This window comes from Erinaceus europaeus, chromosome 2, assembly GCF_950295315.1.
Source record: "Erinaceus europaeus chromosome 2, mEriEur2.1, whole genome shotgun sequence".
NCBI lineage: Eukaryota > Metazoa > Chordata > Mammalia > Eulipotyphla > Erinaceidae > Erinaceus > Erinaceus europaeus.
Genome location: NC_080163.1, coordinates 143,936,190 through 143,962,719, shown reverse-complemented (window position 1 = coordinate 143,962,719; position 26,530 = coordinate 143,936,190).

Below are 26,530 nucleotides of genomic sequence, written 5' to 3'. Positions count from 1 at the left end.
TGACAGTTGAATCTGATAGAAACTTATTCCATTATATTCTTGATGTCCCAGCATCAGCTTTCATTTATCTTTATTTAATCCCTCTTTCCTTGCATTTTTGGCTTTTATCCTTTATCTTTAGTATCATGTCACATCTATATTGATTGAGTTATTTCTTCCTATTTATTACTGCAGAAGACTTCCTAAGTTTGTGTGTGTGTGTGTGTGTGTGTGTGTGTGTGTGTGTGTGTATTTTCATGGTGGCAGTTAGGTGAAGTATAAAAAAATATATAGAAAATTATTTTCTAGATGGTTTCAACTCTCTATTAACATAACAAAACTTGACCAATAATTCTACTGCACAGACACAGTGATAATGAAGTTAAAGTATTATTCTTTATGTCATGCTTATACAGAGGAAATTAAAAAAAAAACTTTCCCCCATTCTCTAGCGAATAGAGAACAAAGGAAAATGGTATTTAATCACATTGTTCAGAGTATTCTCAATGTTCTTTCATCCTTGGTATTGCAGTATCATAACATATGTACATATAAAATTTTATATATTAGTGATACTTATATGAGAAGCAAGACTATGTTAATAGGATATTATTATTTTTTATTTTTATTTTTATTTTTACCAGACCACAGCTCAGCTCTGGTTTATGACGGTGTGGGGGAATTGAACCTAGGACTTGAGAGCCTCAGGCATAAAAATCTCTTTGCATAACCATTATGCTATACCCCCGCCCATTAATAGGATATTATTGCATCAGTACATACTGTTACTTCATTACATACTTCCTGAGCAATTTGGAGTTTATTTTGGAAAATTGAAATGGTTATCCTTCACAATATAGTGCTATCCATTAAAATTTAAGATATAAGGTCAAATATTAATTTCACATAACAAATTGGATATTTGCAGAGGACACTTTAAAATAGAATTTATCACTTATCTGAAATTCAAATTTTACTAGTCACTCCATATATCTTGTTAAATATTGCAGCTAAAATTTGGTGTTAAGTTGAGTTGTTGAAAAAATTGAGTTTTGTTTTTGTTTTTGTTTTTTGCCTCCAGGGTTATCTGCACCAGGAATCCACTGCTCCTGGAGGCCATTTTCCCCACTTTGTTGCCATTGTTGTTGCACTTTTTGTAGTTGTTATTGTTGTCATAGCTGTTGTTGTTGGATAGGACAGAAAGAAAATGAGAGAGGAGGGGAAGACAGAGAAAGAGAGAAAGATAGACACCTACAGACCTGCTTCACCGCTTGCGAGGCAACCCTCTGCAGGTGGGGAGCTGGGGCTTGAACCAGGATTCTTATGGCAGCTCTTTAGCTCTGCGCCATCTGCCTTAACCCACTGCACTACCACCAGCTCCCAAAAAGTCATTTTTGCATAGAAAAAATAGAAAAATAAATCATGATTTTTCTGTAAACCCAATATATTTTCTTAAAAATGTAACCTGCTGAATTGAACCAATTGAGATAATTTAAAAATATATTAAACTTCCAATTACAACTAAACAGTTGTCTTCCTTTTTGAGCATGTGTCTTTTATCTATTAAGTTTCATTTTGTCTTTGGTTATTTTTGACAAACAAACCAAAAAATATACTTATTATAAACAAACAAACAACAACAAACCTGGATGGCTCATATAGCAATTTGTAGAAAGAAAAAAGACGAAAACTATAGAGGATATCTCCATATTAAAGTTACTTTTTCATTTGCAATTCTTCAACAGCATTCAATCCCCATGAATTTTTATTCTAGTCTCAAATTTCTAAGATTACATGATGGGTCTACCTAAGGTTACATTATTTTCCCTATGGACAGTATAGTATATCTGTCTTGCAGAAAATGGAAGGCTGGCAAGATAGTTCCCCTAATTAGTGTGTTTGCTTTGTCATGCACAGAACTGGAAGAAGTTTTGGTATTATGTTATGTTTTCCTCTCTTCCTCTGTTTTTGTCTCTTTCTACCTGAAAAAGCAAACACTGAGAAATGAGCCTCATAACAACAACTAAGGAAGGAAAAAAGGAATAAAGGAAGGGAATAAAGAAAATGAGGAAGTATAGTAGATAGGCACAGAAGTTATCATAATTTTGTAGGAGCAAAAAATTTCATGTGTCATTTTCTTCTTCTTAAAGGAACTAATAGAAATCCATTTAAACTCTTCTTTAATGGAAATGCAAATTAACAACTCATTCTCAGCATATTTTCAAAGGTTAACACTTAATGCCTAAGAATAAATGTAGGCTTTTCATTCTCCTAGCAATTTGATTTGGATAAGCAGATTTAGGAAACTTTAGTGGAAATATGAATCTTTTATAACACCCTTATCACGTAAACATGATCTGAAGATTAAGACTGGGAAAACACAAATTCAATATAATAAAGTCATAAAAAATACAGTATTAAATCAGAAGTTTAATTTTACCAATGTTCTGCTTTTGTTGTTTCTCAGAAATTGCCCTAATACCAGAACAAAGTGTCTTATCAAAGCAGAATGCTTTATTTATAAAGCTTAGCTTACTTCTGAGATGCTGTCATTCATTGTTTTATGCCTAAATGCTTGTATTCTATGTGGTCTATAGGCAGTAGACTTATAGATATACAGCATAGTAACAGGAAAACAGACCACCTTATCTGAATTTGAATTCTATTTCTATATTCCATCAATCCTCCCTCAAAATGGCTGAGATGACTTTCTTCAGCCTGATTTTTAGTTTTTTAATTTGTAAATACACTACAATTAAATTGACCAGACAATTGTGTGAAATAAGAAAACATTCATATAAGATTCTAACACATGATCTCTAAGAGTGTTTTTATGAAAAATAACACTCATTGGATTCTCTCATGGTATATAGATGACTCCAGTTAAACCTTCCAATGTCAATTCAATGAATATAAACAAAACCCCAAATAGGAAGATAATAAAGGCCAGTTGATACTGTCCAAAAGAATAGTACTTAAGAAATTTTACATTTTTATAGCTTTTGGTATCAATACCCTCACTAAGTCTGAAACTCACTGGGTGCTCAAAAATTGGATAGGGGATTAAGGCAGTGGCAAACTGGTAAGCCCACATATAACCAAGCACAAGGACCGAGATTCAAGACCCTGCTTCTCACCTGCAGGGGATCTAAGTAAAAAGCTACTGCACAGTGAAAGAAAATTGCACTTAAAAGAAAGGTCATCCTACTGAAAACAAGAGAATATTTGCATGTCATATGTACAAAAAAGAGTTAATATTCAGAATATACAAATAACTCATAAAACTAAAAAACAGGCTTATTTAAAAATTAGCAAGGTTTATTTTATTTTACTTTATTCGTGATTTAATAATGATCAGCAAGACTGTGGAGTAAGAGGGGTACAATTCCACACAATTCCCACCACCAGAGTTTCACATCCCATCCCTTGCACTGGAAGTTTCCCTACTCTTTATCCCTCTGGGAGTAGGGAGCAAAGATCTCTGGAGTGCAGAGTGTGGGAGTTCTGGCTTCTGTAATTGCTTCTCCACTGGACATGGGTGTTGACAGGTTGATCCACACCCCCAGCCTATTTCTATATTCCCCTAGCTCAGGGGAATCAGGGTTCCAACACATTGATGAGGTTGTCTGTCCAGGGATGTCAGGATGGCATCATGGTAACATCTGCAACTTGTTGACTGAAAAGCATTAAGGTATAAAGAAGAACAATTTGTTTAATAATCAGGAACCTAATTATAAGAATATAGCAGATGATATTTGAGGGCTTCATGTTGTAAGAAGCTAGGAAGTCTATTTTAGGTATATTCCAAGAGACTCCTTGACTTGACTAATTTTTGTCTGAGCTGACAGCTAACATGCAAGTGGGATAAAAATATTGTCTAGGTAGATGGTTTTAGAGTTGGGAATAGGATTAGAAAGCTGGACTCAGCCAGAGAATAGCTCCCAAATATGGGAAAAGTATATAAATTCCATTAACTACAAACCCATCAGTCTGACCATAGGCCCATATCTATTCATATTTAGCACAGGAACTTGTATAACCTCTACGTCCCTGTGGATGCATTCAGTGGTCATAGTAAGATTCTAGGTTATACCCATTTCAGTACCCATCTACCTCAAGTAGTAGAGTATTTTGACCCAGCCTCCCTTTGGAGAGTGGGACAGTTTCTACCATTATTGTGTTACATTGAGGGTAGGGCCCTAAGGCCCACATATGGGTTTATGATGTTGTTCCTGATGGATATGACCAGTGATGGTAGAGAGAGGGTTCTGTTAGAGGCCTAGGCTCATTGTATGTGTATAAGAATCCCAGAATTCCCTGACTAGGGTTCCAGATGGTGTTGTGACCAAAAGGGCTATCTTGATAGTGACCAAAATGGGCATCTTGCCCTTATTCAGCTTTTGTAGCCCTTAGTTTATCTGACATGGCTAAGATTAGAGTGATTGAGAGAAATGAAATATAAAAGTAGGTGAGGATATCTAGTTCTAAATAGAAAGTATTTGACTAAGTACTTTATGTTGTCTTTTTTAGGTCTTTCTACTTGCTTAATGCACTTATTGAGTCACTGTAGACAATTGCTCACTTTTCCTTATGCATACCTGTGTACATGTGCCCTATCTCATGTGACCTGATATATATTTAGGTTCTATAACTTGAGCAGAGGATTCTAAATGGATACTTCTCCAAAGACATCACATATATGATGAATAGTCAAGCAAAAATACATTCATAATTCCATATACTTATGGAAATGCCAATCAAAATATTACTGCTTTTTAAAATATATGTCACTGGGTTCTAAGACTAAATATATAATATACATAGGATAAACAAGTATTTTTCTTTAAGAGGTTTCTGTGTGGGATTGTATTGAATACTGGCATTAAAGAACTGTTATAGACTTCATGGTCAAACCTGATCCAGCATATGTGCATTGGACATTTTAAAACGTCTTCCAATTTTGAACAGAAGAAATAGCATAATGGTTATGAGAAAACTCTTACATTTGAGGTCCTGAGGCTGAGGTTCTAGGTTCAAACCCTGTTATTACCAAAATCTAGAGATGAGCAGTACTCTAGTAAAAAGAGGAGGGAGAGGGAGAGGGAGAGGGAGAGGGAGAGGGAGAGGGAGAGGGAGAGGGAGAGGGAGAGGGAGAGGGAGAGGGAGAGGGAGAGGGAGAGGGAGAGGGAGAGGGAGAGGGAGAGGGAGAGGGAGAGGGAGAGGGAGAGGGAGAGGGAGAGGGAGAGGGAGAGGGAGAGGGAGAGGGAGAGGGAGAGGGAGAAATAAATGGAGGGGAAAGAGGACACAACTCATCTAGGTTTTGGAATATTTAGAATGCAAGGCAAAAATCTCAGATCTCAGTCTTCCAGTTGAAAGGGTGGGAAGGATACTTAGCTAAACCAAGTCCCTTCCCTTGGGGAGTGATTATCACTCTACAGTAGAGAATCAGTGACTGTACTTAACAATATCATTTGTAATCCTTTAATTTTCCTTTCTTTTCACAGAGTAATAATAGGCAGAAGGAGTAGAAAGGAATATTTAAGGGATGGAAATTTCTCTATATATCTGTTACAACCTCTTCATCTGTTGTTTCATTTAAGACTGCTATTTCCAATTGACTTCTTTGTCCAGATGATCTGTCTCTGTTCTTTAATTCATTTGGCTACTTTGATTCCTTTGACAGATGAATTTAGGCTATTTACATTAAGGATGATTATTGTTATGTGTGGTTTACTTACGTCCATTGTGATTTTTGTTGTGAGTTTGATATTTTTTATTTTTATTATCTTTATTTATTTATTGGATATAGTCAGCCAGAAATTGAGAGGGGAGCAGGTGAAAGAGAGGGAGAGAGACAGAGAGACACCTGCAACACTGCTTCGCCACTCGCAAAGCTTTCCCCCTGCAGGTGGGGACCAGGGGCTTGAACCCTGGTCCTTGCGCACTATAATGTGTGAGGTCAACCAGGTGTGCCATCATATGGTCCGTTTTAAATTGTTGATTCTTTGCCCATTTGTTCCTGTCTGCTATTTGGTGTGGATGGGTTTCTCTGATGAATTCCTCAGTCATTTCTCTTATAATCTGTATATTTCTGTTCCTTATTTTGTACTGTAGTTACCATAAGTGTAGTTACTAACATAGTGTATTTTTTTAAAAGTCTTTTTAAAATTTGTCTTGACTAGGTAACATTTGATAGAGCCATTTTGTCCATGAGTTCCCTCCCCTTTCCTGTTATATTGTTCTTTCCTTTTTTATATTGTGTTCTTAGTTCTAGTCTACTGCTATACACTTCATTTAGAATATGTACTCTTTGCTTCTTCTTTTCTTGTAGGGCCCCAGTAATTCTTGTAATGTGTGGTTGATGATAGCAAATTCCTTCAAATTTCAGATATTTGAGACTATCCTTCATATCTGAAGGATAATTTTGCAGGATACAAGACCCATGGCTGGAATTCCCTTTCTGTTAGTGCTTTGAATATGTTATTCCACTTTCTTTTGTCCTCTATGGTTTATGAAGAGAAGTCTAATGAAAGCCTGGTAACTCTACCTTTGGCTATAATTTCTTTCCTTAGCAGCCTGAACATTTTTTTCCTTGTCATTGAATTTTTATAGTTTTACAACGATGTGCCTTGGTGTTGGTCATTTTGCATTCATGTACCTGGGGATGTATTCTGCTCTTGAATGAGTATGTTCTGAAAATTGCTTAAGTGAGAAAAATTTTCATTTAAATTTCCCTAAATTTGTTCTCTATTTCCTTCACCCTATCCTTTTCTTTAGGAATTCCTATAATCTTATAGGTTACATTTTGATGGAGTCTGTAGTTTCACAGAGAATTGCTTCATTTTTTTCTAAAACTTTCTTCTCCATCTCTAAAGTGAAAGAGTGGGCCAAGTGTATCTTCTAGATTATATATTCTTTCTTTTGCATGAGTGAGTTTACCTCCTAACCCTTCAGCCTAGGTTATATTACACTCACAGTATTTTTCACTCCCTGCAATTCTGTTTGAAGTTGTCTTTCATGTTTTCCTAACTGCTTAGTGAACTCTGATTGAAGTTCTTTTATGTTTTCTAATTTATTAAAGAACTTTAATTGGAATTCTTTTTAAATGTTTTCTAGTTTCTAAGAGAACTCTGAATATCTACTTTTATGTTTTCTAACATCTCGTGAAATATTTTTCATCTCTTGAATATGTGTCTCCATACTATGCTTAGATTCTTAGACAGTTCTCATAATGATTTTCCTGTAGTCTTTCCCTGATAATCCATTATGTCTATATTTTCTTTGTGTCCTTCTTTTTCATTTCTATTTGTCTTGTTTGGCATGTCTGTTAGTTTGTTTCTGTAATATTTCTGTTTACATATTTATTGTGATGGTGCTATTGTTGTGGTCTCTGATCCTTTCTTTGTTTATATATTGCATGGTAGAGGGGTAGGAGCTGGTCAAATGTTTCTGTTTCTTTGCTTCCTTGAGCTGTTTTTTGCTGTGTGTTTTGTATATATGGTTTCTCTTTAAGATTTCAATCTGAAACCAAGCTTCAGGTGTTTGCTGCTGGGCTGCACCTGTGTTCATAGAAGCAGGGCTCACTGGTTATCTGACATCAGTTGCCACAAGTTACCTTTATATTTTGATGATAGACTGGATTTCTCTGGGTCACAAATGTTCCATGTATTTGTGGTATGTCCTTGCCTATAATTATGTAGGCTAGCACCCCTTAGGTCACAGATTAAAAGATCATAAATTCCCTTCTCTCACAAGCAGAACTGTGTGTTGCTTTGATTACTGTTGTGCATGTAGAAAAAATGACACCATGATGTTTATAGATATTTGTTGTTTCTGGAAAGCATCTGATCGTGTAGTTCTTACTTCATGTCCATGACTCCTGGAAGTCCTCAATAATTCTTCATTATAACACATTATAACATAGGTAGACTATCTTGCTCCTAGTGAGTATTTTTATTTTCTTTCTTCCTCCTTCATTTACACTAAATCTTTGTAGTCACATTTTTTCAAATATATATTTTATTTATTTTTATTGAGAGAGACAAAGGTAAAGATACACATAGAGAGACCAGAGCACTGCTCCTCTCTGGTTTATGTTGGTACTGGGGATTGAACCTGGGACCTTGAAGCCTCAGGCATAAAACTTTCTTTGCATAACCATTATGATATCTATCTCCTCAGCCCACAGTCACCTGTCAAAGTGTTGAAATTGACATACTGTTTTTCCCTTAGTTCACATTCATATTTTATCCATTGACATTGATTTTTTTTCTGTTTTCCTTGTGTTTCTCTTTGGATACTTACATTTGCAATATTTGAAAAAGTAATTTATAATCATGTTATGGTAGTAATTTGTACCTGATTTAAGATAGGATCAGATTCTTTTTTTTTAATATTTATTTATTCCCTTTTGTTGCCCTTGTTTTATTGTTGTAGTTGTTGTTAATGTCATTGTTGTTGGATAGAACAGAGAGAAATGGAGAGAGGAGGGGAAGACAGACAGGGGGAAAGAAAGATAGACACCCGCAGACCTGCTTCACCACCTTTGAAGCGACTCCCCTGCAGACGGGGAGCTGGGGGGTTGAGCTGGAATCCTTAGGATGGTCCTTATGCTTTGCACCCACGTGTGCTTGACCTGCTGCATATTTTTTATTCTATACACATAGGAATATGGTGGGGGAGAGACAGGTATAAAGGAGAAATAATGAGAGATACGAAAGCATTATTCCTCAATTCCCAAAAATATTAGATTAGAATAATTGTTACTATAGGTTTGGTATTATTGAATTACACCCCACCCCCATTCTCCATATCTTAAATCTAGGATCAAGGCAGAAGTGCCCTATGTTTTGGGGAAAACTAGAAATATTTTGTGAACTATATTATTGAATCAATTATCTCAAAAAATTTATCATATAACGAACACATGCAAATATATACACTCTTAGAACACACTTTCCTCAGGGCCAGTTTCCTTCTGTTTGAAATGAGATTAATAAATTTTATGTTTGCTTATGTCAAAAATCATATTTTTCTATGCTCTGTCTCAAAATTAAATATTAGTCCTTCCCCTCTTCTCCATCTTCTTGTCAAAATGATCTCCTGGGGGACAGTGATTGTCTAGATGGTTACCCATGTATGCTCTTGATATTTATTTAATCTGTTCTTCATAGACTAGCCAAAGTAATAATTTCTAAAGGACAAATATGATGACAAATATTCCTAAAACCTATTAAATTCTTCTCATTGCTTTGATATTAAATATTTAAAATTTAAGGTATGTATCTCTAAATGATCTGAAACATTTCATAACAGTAATAAGTCAAGTCACTGTACTATTTCTCACTATATGTCAGACATGTTGGTCTTCCCATTATTCCTTCTATACAGATGACTTCAACTTTTTCTTCTCATTGTAAAAATTGTTAGAATTGGAAATCACATTGGGAGAGTATATTAGATATTTTTGTACATTTTAACATGGGGAAAGAATGGAAGACACCATATGAGAGACTTCTTGGAGCTATTTTCCATAAAGATCTTTTAATGTTTGCATGAACCCAGAGTATCTCTCTATGCTAAGAAGTAAAGGATCTAGCTTGCTACCCAAGAATCTGATAACATTGTTTTTATTATATTTATTTCTCTATTGGATAGAGACAAGTCAGAAATCCAGAGGGTACGGGGAAATAGAGGAAGAGAGACAGAGAGACACCTGCAACACTGCTTCACTACTTGCAAAGCTTTCTCCCTTTAGGTGGGGACTGGAGGCTCGAACCTCGGTCCTTGTGCATTATAACATGTGCACTCAACCGGGTGTGCCATCACCCAGCCCCAAAGCTTACAATATTGTAACCAACAAGGTATTCCTTAGAGATAGTCAGTTCTATTGAAAGGTGGCAGTAGCAAAATCAAAGCATAATTTTATAATTATTTTAAAGGCAGCCAAGATCATCTACAAAGGAAGAACAAATTGTTTATCCAGTCATACTTTGCAAAGGACTTATGTGTCACTCTGAATGTTTCCCAGATAACAGGGGAGGTCTTTGAAATGTAGTGAAACTGTTGAAGTTGGAATGGGTCAGAAGGTGCATATCTTACATTTATTAGTGTTAGAAGTCTGAAGAGAGAAAGAATATTAAGAATATTAGTGCGTAATTCCTGGGACTCCAAGTCACTGTTTACACATATAATTATTTCTTCAGCACAGAATCTCATTTAATGCTATGATAACTACATTCTGCCTTCTTCTCTTACTATTATACAAAAAGAGGGGACTGGACAGTGGTGCATCCAGTAGAGCATATACTTTATCATGCTCAAAGGCCCATGTTATAAAATGCTGCTCCTCACCTGCAAGGTTGTCAGCAGTGTTTAAGTTTTTCTCTACCACTCTATCTCCTGCTTACCCTCTTAATTTCTTTCTATCGTAGCAAATAAAATTTTAAAAAATGGCTGCCTGTGTGGTAGTTTCTTTTTTTTATTTTTATTTATTTATTTATTTATTTAAAAAAGGAGACATTAACAAAACTGTATGATAGGAGGGGTAAACTCCACACAGTTTCCACCACCAGATCTCTATATCCCATCCCCTCCCCTGATAGCTTTCCCATTCTCTATTCCTCCGGGAGTATGGACCCAGGGTCATTGTGGGTTGCAGAAGGTGGAAGATCTGGCTTCTGTAATTGCTTCCCCGCTAAACATGAGCATTGACTAGTCGGTCCATACTCCCAGTCTGCCTCTCTCTTTCCATAGTAGGGTGGGTCTCTGGGGAAGTGGAGCTTCAGGACACATTGGTGGGGTCGTCTGTCCAAGGAAGTCTGGTCGGCATCATGCTGGCATCTGGAACCTGGTGGCTGAAAGATTGTTAACATACAAAGCCAAACAAATTGTTGAACAATCATGGACCTAAAGGCCGGAATAGTGCAGATGAAGTGTTAGGGGTTACTCACTACAGACTATTTTGTACTTTTGCTTTCAAGTATATATTTTGCCCTAGTTTATGGATACTTGTGAACATATGCTCTATCTCAGGGCACCTGGTCTATATCTAGGTTTTGGGACTTTGTTAGGAAGTGAACCACCTGGAATGGAATTAGAGAATACTATGAAAGGAAAGGTCTCACCTGAGTAATGAAGCTGAAGTGTTGTCATTCCACACCTGAAGTCTCTGGACACAGTCTGAAGTGAAGCATGCTGAGGTGGCACTTGTTGCATTGATTAGGTTGGGATCGGCAGATGCAATATTATTTGATATGAATTGAGAGAAGCATGCAGGAAAGTGCACCCCACCCTAAGGTTCCAGGACTGGGGGAAATATCGGCTCTATAGTGGAAATGTGAGGTTCCTGCTATCTTAGGGTTCAAGAAGACAATGGATAGTTATTGTTATCATTACATTAATTGATAATTGGGTTGACTTTGAAAAGTCCCTTTGTTCGAATTTGCTGTACAATACCCACCATCTTGTATATGGCTGTGCCACCAGTTGCTTCTGTTCTCCATGGTCTAGTCTTTTGAGAGAGTCAACATATCAAAGACTCAGCCTATGTATTAAAAAAACTCAGTCTGTGCTTTAAAAAGTTCGAGACATACAATCAATTTCCCCCTCTCATATTAATTAAATAGTGATATATATGACAACGATATAATAGGAGTGTACATAGACACCATTCTCACCACCAAAAGACTGTGTCCCCTCCCAACCACCCACCCTACTCCTCTGTAGCCCTGGGAAGCCGAATGTCCACCCTCCCCCTCACCACAGGGTTTTTACTTTGGTGCCCTACTCCGGATTTAGTCAAATCCTGCCTGTGTGGTAGTTTCACAGTGCCAGGTATCAAACCCCAGCAATAACCCAGGGGGAATCAATATTTTTTTAATGAACTATTCATAGTATTCTTGACTTCATAATTATTATATTCAAATGATACATTGTTTTCTCTTTTAAAAAATTGTATGTAGCTTATTTATGGAGTCAGTCTTCTGTTCTTAACTGTTTCTATTTTTCATGACAATTATGCATGTAAATTAAAATTTAATGTGCAATTGATATAACTTCTGGTGTGATTATTTTAGATTCATTTCTCAAAATTTAATCCATTAGGTCAATATGTCCTTGGTTTTGAAGTCAAATTTGTAATTTATGAGGAATAGTATTTATTATTATTTTTTTTTAATTTTTTATTTAAGAAAGGATTAATGAACAAAAACATAAGGTAGGAGTGGTACAACTCCACACAATTCCCACCACCCAATCTCCATAACCCACCACCTCCCATGATAGCTTTCCCATTCTCCAGCCCTCTGGGAGCATGTACCCAGGGTCGTTGAGGGCTGCAGAAGGTAGAAGGTCTGGCTTCTGTAATTGCTTCCCCGCTGAATATGGGCATTGACTGGTAGGTCCATACTCCCAGTCTGCCTCTCTCTTTCCCTAGTAAGGTGTGTCTCTGGGGAAGCTGAGCTCCAGGACACATTGGTGGGGTCTTCCATCCAGGGAAGCCTAGCCAGCATCCTGGTGGCATCTGGAACCTGGTGATTGAAAAGAGAGTTAACATACGAAGCCAAACAATTTGTTGAGCAATCATGGATCCCAAGCTTGGAATAGTGGAGAGGAAGTGTTAGGGAGGTACTCACTGCAAACTCTAGTGTACTTCTGCTTTCAGGTATATGTTTTGCAGTAGTTTATGGGTATGTGTGAACATAAGCTCTCTCTCACAGAAACTGGTGTATATCTAGGTTATGGGACTTTGTTAGAAAGTGAACTACCTGAGATGAAATTAGAGTGTACTATAAAAGGAAAGGTCTCACCCGAGTAATGAAGCTGAAGGGTTGTCATTCCCAGGTGCCCAACAACAGATGAGTGGCTGAGAAAGCTGTGGTATATATACACAATGGAATACTATGCAGCTATCAAGAAAAATGAACCCACCTTCTCTGACCCATCTTGGACAGAGCTAGAAGGAATTATGTTAAGTGAACTAAGTCAGAAAGATAAAGATGAGTATGGGATGATCCCACTCATCAACAGAAGCTGACTTAGAAGATCTGAAAGGCAAACTAAAAGCAGGACCTGATCAAATTGTAAGTAGGGCACCAAAGTAAAAACCCAGTGGTGAGGGGTAGACATGCAGCTTCCTGGGCCAGTGGGGGATGGGAGTGGGCGGGAGGGATGGGTCACAGTCCTTTGGTGGTGGGAATGGTGTTTATGTACACTCCTAGTAAAATGTAGACATATAAATCAGTAGTTAATTAATATGAGAGGAGGAAAATCAATTGTATGTCTCAAAGTTTCTCAAAACACAAACTGAATCTTTTTAATATATAGGCTGTGTATTTGATATGCGGACTCTCTCAAAAGCCTAGACCAAGTAGATTAGAAGCATCCAATAGCACAGCTATATACAAGATACTGGATAATGTACAGCAAACCATAACAAAAGGACTTTTCAAAGTTAACCCAATTAACAAATAATGTGATGATAACATTAACTATCAATTGTCTTTTTGAACCCTAAGACAGCAGGAACCTCACATCTCCACTATAGAGCCCCTACTTCCCCCAGTCCTGGAACCCTTGGATAGGGCCCACTTTCCCGCATGCATCTCCCAATCCAAACCAAATAATATTGCATCCGCTGATCACAACCTAACCAACACAACGATTGCCACCTCAACATGCTTCACCTCAGACTGTGTCCAGAGACTTCACGTGTGGAATTTTTTATTATTTTAAGAAGATTTATCAATTTATTAGGAAGAGAGGAGGTGGAGAGAGAGAAAAAGAGTATCACTAGTACATGCAATTCCAGCATTAAATTCAGGATGTCATATTTGAAAGTCTAAGACTTTATCCACTGTGCCAACTTTCAAGCTGCAAAGTAGACTTTCTAATACAGCATCTTTTAAAAAATATTTTTAATATTTATTTTATTTATTTATTCCCTTTTGTTGCCCTTGATGTTTCATTGTTGTAGTTATTATTGTTGTTATTGATGTCATCATTGTTGAATAGGACAAAGAGAAATGGAGAGGAGAGGGGAAGACAGAGAGAGGGGGAGAGAAAGACAAACACCTGTAGACATGCTTCACTACCTGTGAAGCAACTCCCTTGCAGGTGGGGAGCCAGGGGCTCCAACTGGGATCCTTATGCAGGTCCTTGTGCTTCTGCACTTAACCCGCTGCACTACCGCTGGACTCCCCTAATACGGCATCTTTACCAATTAAATATTGGTTTTTCAGTTTTCTATTTGAGTAGATGAGAACATTCATTGTATGAATTAATACCATCTTCTTAAACTTTTAGCATATGATTAATCTCAGAAAACATAATATGTTTTTCCAAGTTAAGAGAAGTTGTTTTGAGCAATATGTTATCTAATTTTATATCACTTTAAAGGCTTCTAGCTGATTTCAAAGAAATATTCATTTTTATGTTGTATATAATTCAACTAAGAAAAATATATAAATTTAGTCACAAAATAAATAGTAGACATAAATCCTTGATTCTTCTATATCTGTTAAAATAATCCTGTCAATGTAAGAGTTTCTAAAGAGAAAACAAAATATAGTCATTGCCAAAATGTGTATCAACATGTATATTAGTATACAAAATTGAATTAAAAAGTTATAAGTACTAAATTAAAAGAGATATGTAAGATAAAGGAAAACTCATGGAAATTATGAATATTCCTTCCTGGTGCTTAAACACACTAAGTAATGTAAGGTAGTGGTTATTGTAATATTATATTTGTATCCTTGAAAACACTTACTTCTATATCTTAAAAATTAGAAATACATATATGCTCGAGCCCCCGGCTCCCCACCTGCAGGGGAGTCGCTTCACAGGCGGTGAAGCAGGTCTGCAGGTGTCTGTCTTTCTCTCCCCCTCTCTGTCTTCCCCTCCTCTCTCCATTTCTCTCTGTCCTATCCAACAACAACGACATCAATAATAACTACAACAATAAAACAACAAGGGCAACAGAAGGGAATAAATAAAATAAAATAAAAAATAAAAAATAAAAAAATAAATAAAAAAAAGAAATACATATATGCATATGTCCATAAATATACATATTCTATCTCTTCAGGTAAAATAACCACATCTAAACCCTTGTAAACTGAAAATACTGCTTAAGGGTTTTTTTGTTTTTAATTAAATATAGAATGCTTTATAATATTTGAATTTTTTATTTTATGTCCCTTGAAAAAAATGTTTATATATTCTCTAGTAATATTAATAAATAATTAAGAACAGTACTCATTCTTGATATTGTCTGGATGTAAATGTCAATAGGGCAAGGGGGAAAGAAAATACAAATGAGGGGGCTAGGCAGTAGCACAGTGGGTTAAGCACACATGGCTCAATGCACAAGGACTGGTGTAAGGACCGGTTTGAGCCCTGGCTCCCCACATGCAGGGGTGTCACTTCACAAGTTGTGAAGCAGGTCTGTAGGTATCTATCTTTCTCTCCCCCTCTCTGTCTTCCCCTCCTCTCTCAATTTCTCTATGACCTAATCAACATGAGCAACAACAACAATAATAGTAACAACAACAACAATAAACAACAAGGGCAACAAAAGGGAAAAAATAGCCTCCAGGAGCAGTGGATTCATAGTGCAGGCACTGAGCCCCAGAGACAAACCTGGAGATAAAAAAAAAAAAAAAAAAGATACAAATGGTCCTAAACAGAGACTAGTAATTTCTTTTTTTAATTAATTCATTAATTAATTTTTTAATTTAAGAAAGGACACATTGACAAAACTATAGGATAGGAGGGGTACAATTCCACACAATTCCCATAACCCGATCTCCATATCCCATCCCCTCCCCTGATAGCCTTCCCATTCTCTATCCCTCTGGGAGCATGGACCCAGGGTCAGTGCGGGTTGCAGAAGGTGGAAGGTCTGGCTTCTGTAATTGCTTCCCCGCTGAACATGGATGTTGACTGGTGGATCCATACTCCCAGTCTGCCTCTATCTTTCCCTAGTAGGGTGGGGCTCTGAGGAAGTGGAGCTCCAGTACACATTGATGGGGTCGTCTGTCCAGGGAAGTCTGGTCAGCATCTTGCTGGCATCCGGAACCTGGTGGCTGAAAAGAGAGTTAACATACAAAGCCAAACAAATTGTTGAACAATCATGGACCTAAAGACTATAATAGTGCAGATGAAGTGTTGGGGGTATTCCCTGCATGCTCTTGTGTACTTCTGCTTTCAGGTATATATTTCCCCCTAGTTTATGGGCACAGGTGAACCTATGCTCTATCTCAGTGGACCTGGACTATATCTAGGTTTGGGGACTTTATTGGGGAGTGGAACACCTGGAATGGAATTAGAGAATACTATGAAAGGAAAGGTCTCACCCGAGTGATGAAGCTGAAGGGTTGTCATTCTACACCTGAAGTCCCTGGTCACAGTCTGAAGTGAAGCATGCTGGGGTGGCACTAGTTGCGTTGATTAGGTTGCGATCCGCGGATACAATATTATTTGATTTGAATTGAGAGCAGCATGCAGAAAAGTGGGCCTCACCCTAAGGTTCCAGGACTGGGGGAAATATAGGCTCTATAGTGGAAATGTGAGGTTCCTGTTGTCTTAGGGTTCAGGAAGACAATGGATAGTTATTATTATCGTCACATTATTTGGTGATAGGGTTAACTTTGGAAAGTCCCTTTGATAGGGTTTGGGGTATAATACCCAGTATCTTGTATATAGCTGTGCTACCGATTGCTTCTGTTCTCTCTGGTCTAGGCTTTTGGGAGAGACAACATATCAAAGACAGCCTATGTATTAAAAAGACTCAGTCTGTGTTTTATGAAGTTCTAGACATATCATCAGTTTTTCGCCTCTCATATTAATTAAATAGTGGTTTATATGTTTACACTTTAATAGGATTGTATATAAACACCACTTCTACCACCAAAAGACTGTGTCCAATCCCCACCACCCCCTCTGCCCCCCACCCCCCCTTCGTGCCGGAAAGCCCAATGGCCACCCTCCCCTTCACCACAGGGTTTTTACATTGATGCCCTGCTCTCGATTTAATCAGATCCTGCTTTTACTTTCCCTTTCTGTTCTTCTTTCTCAACTTCTGTTGATGAGTGGGATCATCCCATACTCATCTTTATCTTTCTGACTTAGCTGACTTAACATAATTCCTTCTAGCTCTGTCAAAGATGGGTCAGATAAGGTGGGCTCATTGTTCTTAATAGCTGCATAGTATTCCATTGTATATATGTACCACAGCTTTCTCAGCCACTCATCTGCTGTTGGGCACCGGGGTTCCTTCCAGATTTTAGCTATTATGAATTGTGCTGCTATGAACATAGATGCACACACATCTTTTTGGTTGGGCATTATGGAATCCTCGGGGTATATCCCCATGAAAGGAATTACTGGGTCATATGGAAGGTCTATGTCTAGCCTTGTGAGAGTTCTCCAGACTGCTCTCCAGAGAGGCTGGACCAATTTACATTCCCACCAGCAGTGTAGAAGGGTTCCTCTGTCCCCACAGCCTCTCCAACATTTGTTGCTGCTGTCCTTTTTGATGTATGCCATTCTCACAGGAGTGAGGTGGTATCGCAATGTTGTCTTTATTTGTATCTCTCTGACAATCAGCGACCTGGAACAGTTTTTCATATGTTTGTTAGCCTTTTGGATCTCCTCTGAAGTGAATGTCTTGTTCATACCCTCTGCCCATTTTTGGATGGGGTCATTTGCTTTTTTGGTGCTAAGTTTGCTGAGTTCTCTGTATATTTTGGTGATTAGTCTCTTGTCTGATGTTTGGTATGTGAAAATCTTCTCCCATTCTGTGAGGGGTCTCTTTGTTTTTGTGATAGTTTATTTGACTGTGCAGAAGCTTTTCAATTTGATGTAGTCCCATTGGTTTGTTTCTGCTTTAGTCTTCCTTGCAATTAGGTTTGTTTCATCAAAGATGTCCTTGAGGTTAAGGTGGGAAAGTGTTCCACCAATGTTTTCCTCTAAGTATTTGATAGCTTCCCGTCTAACATCCAGGTCTTTGTTCCATTTGGAGTTCATTTTTGTTTCTGGTGAGATAAGGTGGTTCAATTTCATTCTTCTGCATGTTATAACCCAGTTTTCCCAACACCATTTATTGAAGAGAGCCTCCTTCTTCCATTTAATACTTTGGGTCCCCTTATCAAAGATTAGATGTCCATAGGTGTGGGGTTTGAGACTAGTAATTTCTAAGTGAATTTACCTACTAAAGGACAGTTGTAAACTATTGTAAGTAAATAATATTGGGCAGTGAAGTTATTCACTTGGATAGTTCAACACTTTGCCATGTGTATGACCCAGATTTCATCCTATCTTCCTTTGTACTGAAAGATGTTTTAGTGTTGTAGTCTCTTTTACTCTCTCTGTCTCTATCTTAAAGACACACACACACACACACACACAAAATTAGTAATTTGAAAAGGAATATCAGAATGTACTTGGTAGATCTTGGGTTTTTCATCCCACTGCATCTTTATGTAAAACATAGAATATGGCAGCATTTCAAAAGTATCACCTGCTTGTTGTTGTTAAAATTTCCCAGTTTCTCTGATCTTTTGACACCATGCCAGCACTCTCAGCATAGCTGCCTCAGATCTTTCTCAATCATCTGCCCACTCCAGGTTACAAATTTTTAATCAACAAATTTCTTGGTAACAGCTAACTCCTCTCCTTATTTTACTCTTAGTGTGGAAACTCTTCATTTTCTTCTTAGAAGATTCTCTGTGACACAGTAATTAAAGGAAGAAATGTGCTAAATATATTTTTGGCAGGAAGGACTCTGCCAAGTAAATGAAGCAGCCCAGGTGTAATACAAGGGAAGGAGACACAGCTAGAGGCTCTGCTGGCTTTGTTTTCACAGTGAAAATTTAAATCTGTTTAGAAGCTTTCCATATACCCAAACAGTGACACTCACATTGTTTTGGAAAATTATTTGAAACAATCTCATTAAGCTGAGAAGAGTTCACAAGCTTTATAGAAAATAAAGTTTAGGTAGAAGGAAACAAATTATGGAAACAAATCAACTACCTGAAATATATACTGGTCTAATCGTATCTTTTGTTTCCTCCTCAAGTACGGTATTAAGAAATTCACCTTGTATGAAACTGCACAAAAATGCTAAAAATAGGGTCCATATTTTAAGTGTAAAATCACAAATGAATGCAAAAAGACAAGAAACAGAAAAGATGAGATAATATATAATTTTAGATTTGATTATAACTGTCCAGAAAAAAAAAGTGTTCACAAATAAGTGGAACATCTGCTCATCCTATCCTGACCTCATTGAATCAGGATTTAGTTTTATATTTATCTTTGATCACCTCTGCAATATGCACCTAGGATACTATATGACCAGATGTCCTCTTTTTCTAAGAGCAGACATTTTCCATTACTGTGTGCTAGCAAGTAGACCCAACTGCCCAGTTCAAATCCACAGTGAAGTAAGTAGTTTCCTGTATATTTGGAATGGATAAGAATATTTCAGTCTTCTCACACTATAATGTATGAGGGAACTGTATTTTAGAGAATTTTGTGTTTCCTAATGCCTAGAGTGATTAAGAAAAAAACAAAGACTTCAGTAGATTAGGTGGTGACAGGTCATACCACAGCACACAGAATAATGAGAAGAGAGATCTCATGTTTTTTTATTCTGAGACCCAGTCTATTTGGATATTAAATTATGACTTTGTCATTAATTTGTCTAAAACACAAGTATCTTTTTTTTTAAAGATATATGCTCTCTTATGTTCTTTTTTAAAATATTTATTTATTTACTTCCTTTTTGTTGCCCCTGTTGTTTCCATTGTTGTTGTAGCTATTATTGTTGATGTCGTCGTTGTTGGATAGGACAGAGAGAAATGGAGAGAGGAGGGGAAGACAGAGAGGAGGGAGAGAAAGACAGACACCTGCAGACCTGCTTCACCACTTGTGAAGCGACTCCCCTGCAGTTGGGGAGCCGGAGGCTCGAACCGATCTCCTTGAGCTGGTCCCTGCGCTTTGTGCCACGTGCGCTTAACCTGCTGCGCTACCGCCCGACTCCGTAAAACACAAGTATCTTTACAGAAAAAAATGTTTATTTTAAAATATTCAGCATTTAGGGAAATAATTAAATATGACATGATATCAAGCAAATAAAAACCATGGAAGTAAAGAAAGTAACCTCCCATTCTTCCTCACTATAGTACAATAATGCAGTCTAAATACATATGTCTTTTATTTACGCTGTATTTTAGATCAGGGAATTAGTACAGTGGTTTACCCAATAGATTTTATGCCTGAAGCTCAGAGGTCCCAAGTTCAATCGGCATCATTATAAGCCAAAACTGAGCAGTAAACTGATAAAAATAAATAAATAAATAAATAAATATTGCAGAATCAAAGCAGATATAATTTTTGAAGAAATGTATGAATGTATGAAAATTGGAAGATCTATTTAAGATATACTGTGTTTGTGGAAGTGACTAATTGATATAAGGATCCAGAAATGATATTTGATTTAAAAGTTGTTGAAACTTAGAGTGATAATAAAATCCTAGAATTAAATAAATTAGAGCGCTATTAAAATTTCCATTATTATTCTAAAATGATCTAAAATTATATAAACCCAGTAGCTTTCTATAGACTATATTCCTGAAATTCAAAAATATCATATTTTATTTAAGCTCATATTTACTAGCATATTACATACAAGTAATACAAGTCCAAAATTTCTTTATAACAATGCTATTAATCACTTGTAATGACAACAAGCCTTGATTTCTATAAAATGAAAAGCAAGAATATTACTCTGAAGAGAGTTATTTCTTTAAGGGCTCTCTCAAACCTTTGCTGAATAAATGAATATAAGACCTGACATGTTAATAATTTGACTTCGAGGTAGGAAAGCAATACATACAAACATGTTCACACAAATACACTCTATTGAGTGTATCACTTTTTTCAGTGTACTGGTAATTCATTCGTTTTCTTCAGTCACCTCTTTCTAAATGCCCTTTACCCTAGAATATTAATGAGTACAGCATCACTACGAAAAAAAAAACAACTGTGCGTTACATAAAATAAGTTGTGGGGAATGTTTATATCCCACAACATATGACATTTCAGTGCTTAATAAATATTTTTAGTCACTTTATTGAGAAAATGTCCTACATTATTATTGTTGTCATTAGGGGTACAGTTCCACACTTTCCTAAGCTAAAAGTCAGTACATTCCACCCTCCACCAGTACTCCCCTAGTAGTACATTCTGTGTAAACTATTGTGATTTTCCTATATATTCTCCTGCAGAAATAAACTTCTTGTTTCTGCCCTCTTACTAGGGAATTTTCCCACATCCTTCCACCTCTATCCCACCCAGACAGGTAAATTCTGTCCCTATTTCTTTTTTTTTAATATTTTATTTTATTTATTTATTCCCTTCTGTTGCCCTTGTTGTTTTATTGTTGTAGTTATTATTGTTGTTGTTGGATAGGACAGAGAGAAACGGAGAGAGGAGGGGACGACAGAGAGAGGGAGAGAAAGATAGACACCTACAGACCTGCTTCACCGCCTGTGAAGCGACTCCCCTGCAGGTGGGGAGCCGGGGTTTGAACCGGGATCCTTATGCCGGTCCTTGTGCTTTGCGCCACCTGCGCTTAACCGGCTGCGCTACAGCCCGACTCCCGTCCCTATTTCTTTTATCAAACTTGCCTGTTTCCAAGTATTCAAGTATGACAATGACCTTTATCTCTATCCAAAAGATAATGATTTTTTATCAGCAAAGCAAAGAGCCTCTAGCTGATAGGACCTGTCATTCTTTATATGAGAGATTATAAATGTCAGATAATCTTACTTAACTAATCTTTAAAATATTTTAAGGATTTTATTTACTGAATGAGGACCAATTTATCTTTGATGAGTTATGCTAGAATTGTGTTTAGCAACCTGAACCAGTTGACATTACATTTCAGATGTATTACACAGTGCTTTATTTACTCCACTAGCCTATCTCTCAGTGACATTGTAGATCCAATTGATAGGCAATACTGAATTACAGAATGTGTGATTGATAAAAAAGTGGTATCAAATGAAAAAATGTTATTATTTCTAACTTTTTAATATGTGTGTTAATGTATTCACCTTCTATATCATGATAAAGTAAATAACTTTGTAAAATAGAACAGATTTTATCAATAGGTAGAGATATACTTCTGCTTATTGATAAACTTTCTTATCAAACTAGGGAAAATATCTATTTCAAAGAGTCAAAACACATACTTTTCTTAAAAAATTGTTTCAGAGGGCTGCTGACATAGCCTGGATAGTGCAGTGCTTTACCATGTGCACAACCAAGAAGTTTCAGTTGCGACTCCTTTCTTACATTATAAGATTTTTTTTTCCAGTACAGTAAGCACATTTTAGAAAATAGCCAGCAAAGGATCTGAAAGTACATTTAGGCACTTAACAGCATAGAGTTCTGGGGTGTTGGGAGGGTGATCTAGAATGAATGATGGAGCCAGTGAAGTGCCTTACTTGGATAGTGTGCTGTTTTGCCATGTACATGTCCAAAGGTTCAAGGCCAGTCCCCACTGCATTGAAGGAAGCTTTAGTACTGTGAGTCTCTTTAAATTCTTTCTCTCTCTCTCTCTCTCCCTCCCCCTCCCATCCTCACCACCCCTTCCACCCCTTCCTCCTCCTCCCCTTCTTCTTTCCCCTCCTTCCCTCCCCCTCCTCTTCCTTCCCCTTCTCTCTCCCTTCCTTCTCCTTCTTTCCCCCTCCTCTTCTCCCTTCCTTTCTCCTCCTTCTTCCTTCCCCTTCTCTCCCCCTCCCCCTCCTCTTCCCCTTGCCCCTTCTCCCTCTTCCTACCCCATATCCTTTTTTGTCTCTATTAAAAAAAGAGATTACAATTAAAAAGAAAAAAAAGAAAGATGGTTTTTATCCAGATGGGAATGCTTCTAGAGGCATCTAAATTTTCCCTTATAAAAAATATGTAGGGAGGAGGACCCATAGAAAGGGAAGCCTGGCAGCTCTAGACAAGGTCTGATAATCAAATATATGACCTACTGCTAACATATGGCTAGTTAAACTTAAATTGCCAAAACATTTTTGAAAGTTTCCTCAGGCTTAGTATCCTGTTGCAAATACTCTATAGATGTAAGGGATCAATAACTACCATTTTGGAGAGTGAAGATAAGCATTTCCTCCCTAGTTACAGAGAGTTCTATTAAGAAAGGCGAAAAACTGATGATATGTCTAGAACTTCATAAAACACAGACTGAGTCTTTTTAATACATAGGCTGTCTTTGATATGTTCTCTCCCAAAAGCATAGACTAGGGAGAACAGAAGCAACCGACAGCACAGCTATATACAAGATGCTGGGTACTAAACCCCAAACCCTATCAAAGGGACTTTCCAAAGTTAACCCTATCATCAAATAATGTGATGATAACAATAACTATCCATTGTCTTCTTGAACCCTAAGACAACAGGAACCTCACATTTCCACTATAGAGTCTATATTTCCCCCAGTCCTGGAACCTTAGGGTGAGGCCCACTTTTCTGCATGCTGCTCTCAATTCAAATCAAATGATATTGTATCCGCGGATCGCAACCTAATCAACGCAATGAGTGCCACCCCAGCATGCTTCACTTCAGACTGTGACCAGAGACTTCAGGTGTGAAATGACAACCCTTCAGCTTCATCACTCGGGTGAGACCTTTCCTTTCATATATTCTCTAATTCCATTCCAGGTGTTCCACTTCCCAATAAAGTACCCAAACCTAGATATAGTCCAGGTCCACTGAGATAGAGCATAGGTTCACCCGTGCCCATAAACTAGGGGAAAAATATATACCTGAAAGCAGAAGTACACAAGAGCATGCAGGGAATACCCCAAACACTTCATCTGCACTATTACAGTTTTTAGGACCATGATTGTTCAACAATTTGTCTGGCTTTGTATGTTAACTCTCTTTTCAGCCACCAGGTTCCGGATGCCAGCAAGATGCTGACCAGACTTCCCTGGACAGACGACCCCATCAATGTGTACTGGAGCTCCACTTCCTCAGAGCCCCACCCTACTAGGGAAAGATAGAGGCAGACTGGGAGTATGGATCCACCAGTCAACGTCCATGTTCAGTGGAGAAGCAATTACAGAAGCCAGACCTTCCACCCTCTGCAACCCACAATGACCCTGGATCCATACTCCCAGAGAGATAGAGAATGGGAAGGCTATCAGGGGAGGGGGTGGGATGTGGAGATCGGGTTATGGGAATTGTGCGGAATTGTACCCCTCTCATTCTATGGTTTTGTTAATGTCTCCTTTCTTAAATAAATAAATAAATAAATAAATGAAATGCTGATGCAGACAAATCTCCAGCAACTTGGCTTAATAGGGATACTAATGAGAAAATTTCACTCAAATAAGTTAACATGTCATATTCACACATTATTGATTTAAAACAAGTGATCACACCAAGAGGAAATGGGGGGGTGGGGGGGTGACAGAAACATATTAATTTGTAGGAGGAGTTATAATTCATCAAGATGTTGAAGCCTGGCCTTTACATTTAAAGAAAAATTAGATTCTCTACTACATCCTCTACAATAATCATTTAGCAGATGAACAAAAAATTACCAGTGAAGCAGCTAAGTTTAAATAATGTACAGTGAAGACATCAGGTGGTCAAAATTGCACTGGCTTACAAGAGTGAATATCAATTAGAAGCTTGGTAATATAATAAAAAGAAAATCAGTACAGTTTAGGAAGTAACCTAGATCTTGGGAAGATAAAATTTCTCACCTTAGTCCCATCATGTCTTCAACTTAAAAACAATCTCACAGTTTTTTATTTTTATTTTACTATTATTGAAGTCTAGTGCACTGAAGAACTGTATTATTATTTTGTATTATTGTATATTAAAACAATCAGATTATGTCCTAGTTACTTATTTTATTTGTTATTTTATTTTGCCACTAAGATTATCACCGCAGCCCAGTGCCAGCACTACAGTCCACTATTCCTGGTGTCCATTTTTTTCCTATTTTTTAGTGGATAGAACAGAGGGAAATTGTGAAAGGAGGGGAGACAGAGAGGGAGAGAGAAAGACACCTGCAGACTTGTTTCACCACTTGTGAAGCGACTCCCTTCAGGTGGGAAGTCGGGGGCTCGAACCAGGATCCGTGAGTGGGTTCTTGAGCTCTGTACTATGTGCACTTAACCTGGTGCACCACTGCCCAGCCCCCTCAAATTATGTCCTTCCAGCATGAAAATTAATGTATAGTATGACTCTTACAAAGAATTAGTCAGATCCAGATCAGTGTCACATGCTAAAATAATTAATTTCTTCTTTGAAACCTCTTTGAAACACATTCCACTGTCAGAGTAATTTGGGGAGGGGGATAATGGTTTACAGTAAATAGTTATTGATGTATGTGTAATATTTCTTAGTTTTCTATAAAGCACTCTCACACCCAGCCTAGGTTTTCTCCATCATCATGCATGAGTACCTGAAAACCACCCTCCCCACTCCCCTAGACTCCTTTGCTTTGGTACAATATATAACCCAGTTCAAGTTCTACTTTATGTTTCCCCTTTCTGTTCTTATTTCTCAACTATGAGTGAGATCATGCATTAAGAATGAGGGAAACTCCTACTTTAAAGATTTTCTCTGTAGTCTGTGTCTACAGTTATAGTTAGTCTTAGTTTTTCTTCTCTAATTGCCCTGGACCTCTTGTAAGGACATATGTTCTCCTAGTATCTATGATAATTAATCTTGTATATCAATTTGAACATACTACCCCATTGTTTGATCAAACACTAGTCTTTATGTTACCTGTTACTGTGAAGGTAATTTTATATACATTAACATTTATAAAATGTTGGCCTGATGTAAAGTAGGTTAGTCTTTATAATGTGATTATCCAGCCAGTTGAAAGTTTTAATCTTAAAGATAAAGGTTACTTAAATGATGAATGAATTCTTTGCAAAACAACAAAATAGAAATCCTGCTTGAATTTCTAAGTTTTCAATCAGTTTTCCTGCAGAATTTAGATTTAGTATTGTTAAAATAACTCTGAATTGAGTGTGTGTGTGTGTATGTGCATGTGTGTAAATCCAGAAATCAATCCTTTTTACTTCAGCATTAAAAAAAATAAAATATCTAGGAATAAACCTAATAAAAGAAGGGAAAGACTTATGTACTGAAAATTATGAGTCACTATTCAAGGAAATAGAAAAAGACACAAAGAAGTGGAAAGATATTCCATATTCATGGGTTGGAAGAATTGACATCATTAACTTGAATATACTACCCAGACCCATATACAAATTTAATGCAGTCCCCATCAAAATCCCATCCAATATTTTAGGATATTCGAATAAAAGCTGTAAATGTTTATATGGAACCAGAAAAGACCTAGAGTTGCCAAAACTATCTTGAGAAGAAAGAACAGAACTGGAGGCATCACACTCACAGATCTGTAATAAAACTGCTTAGTACTAGAACATAAGTAGACACACTGACCAGTGGAATAGAATTGCAAGCCCAGAAGCAAGCTGCCACA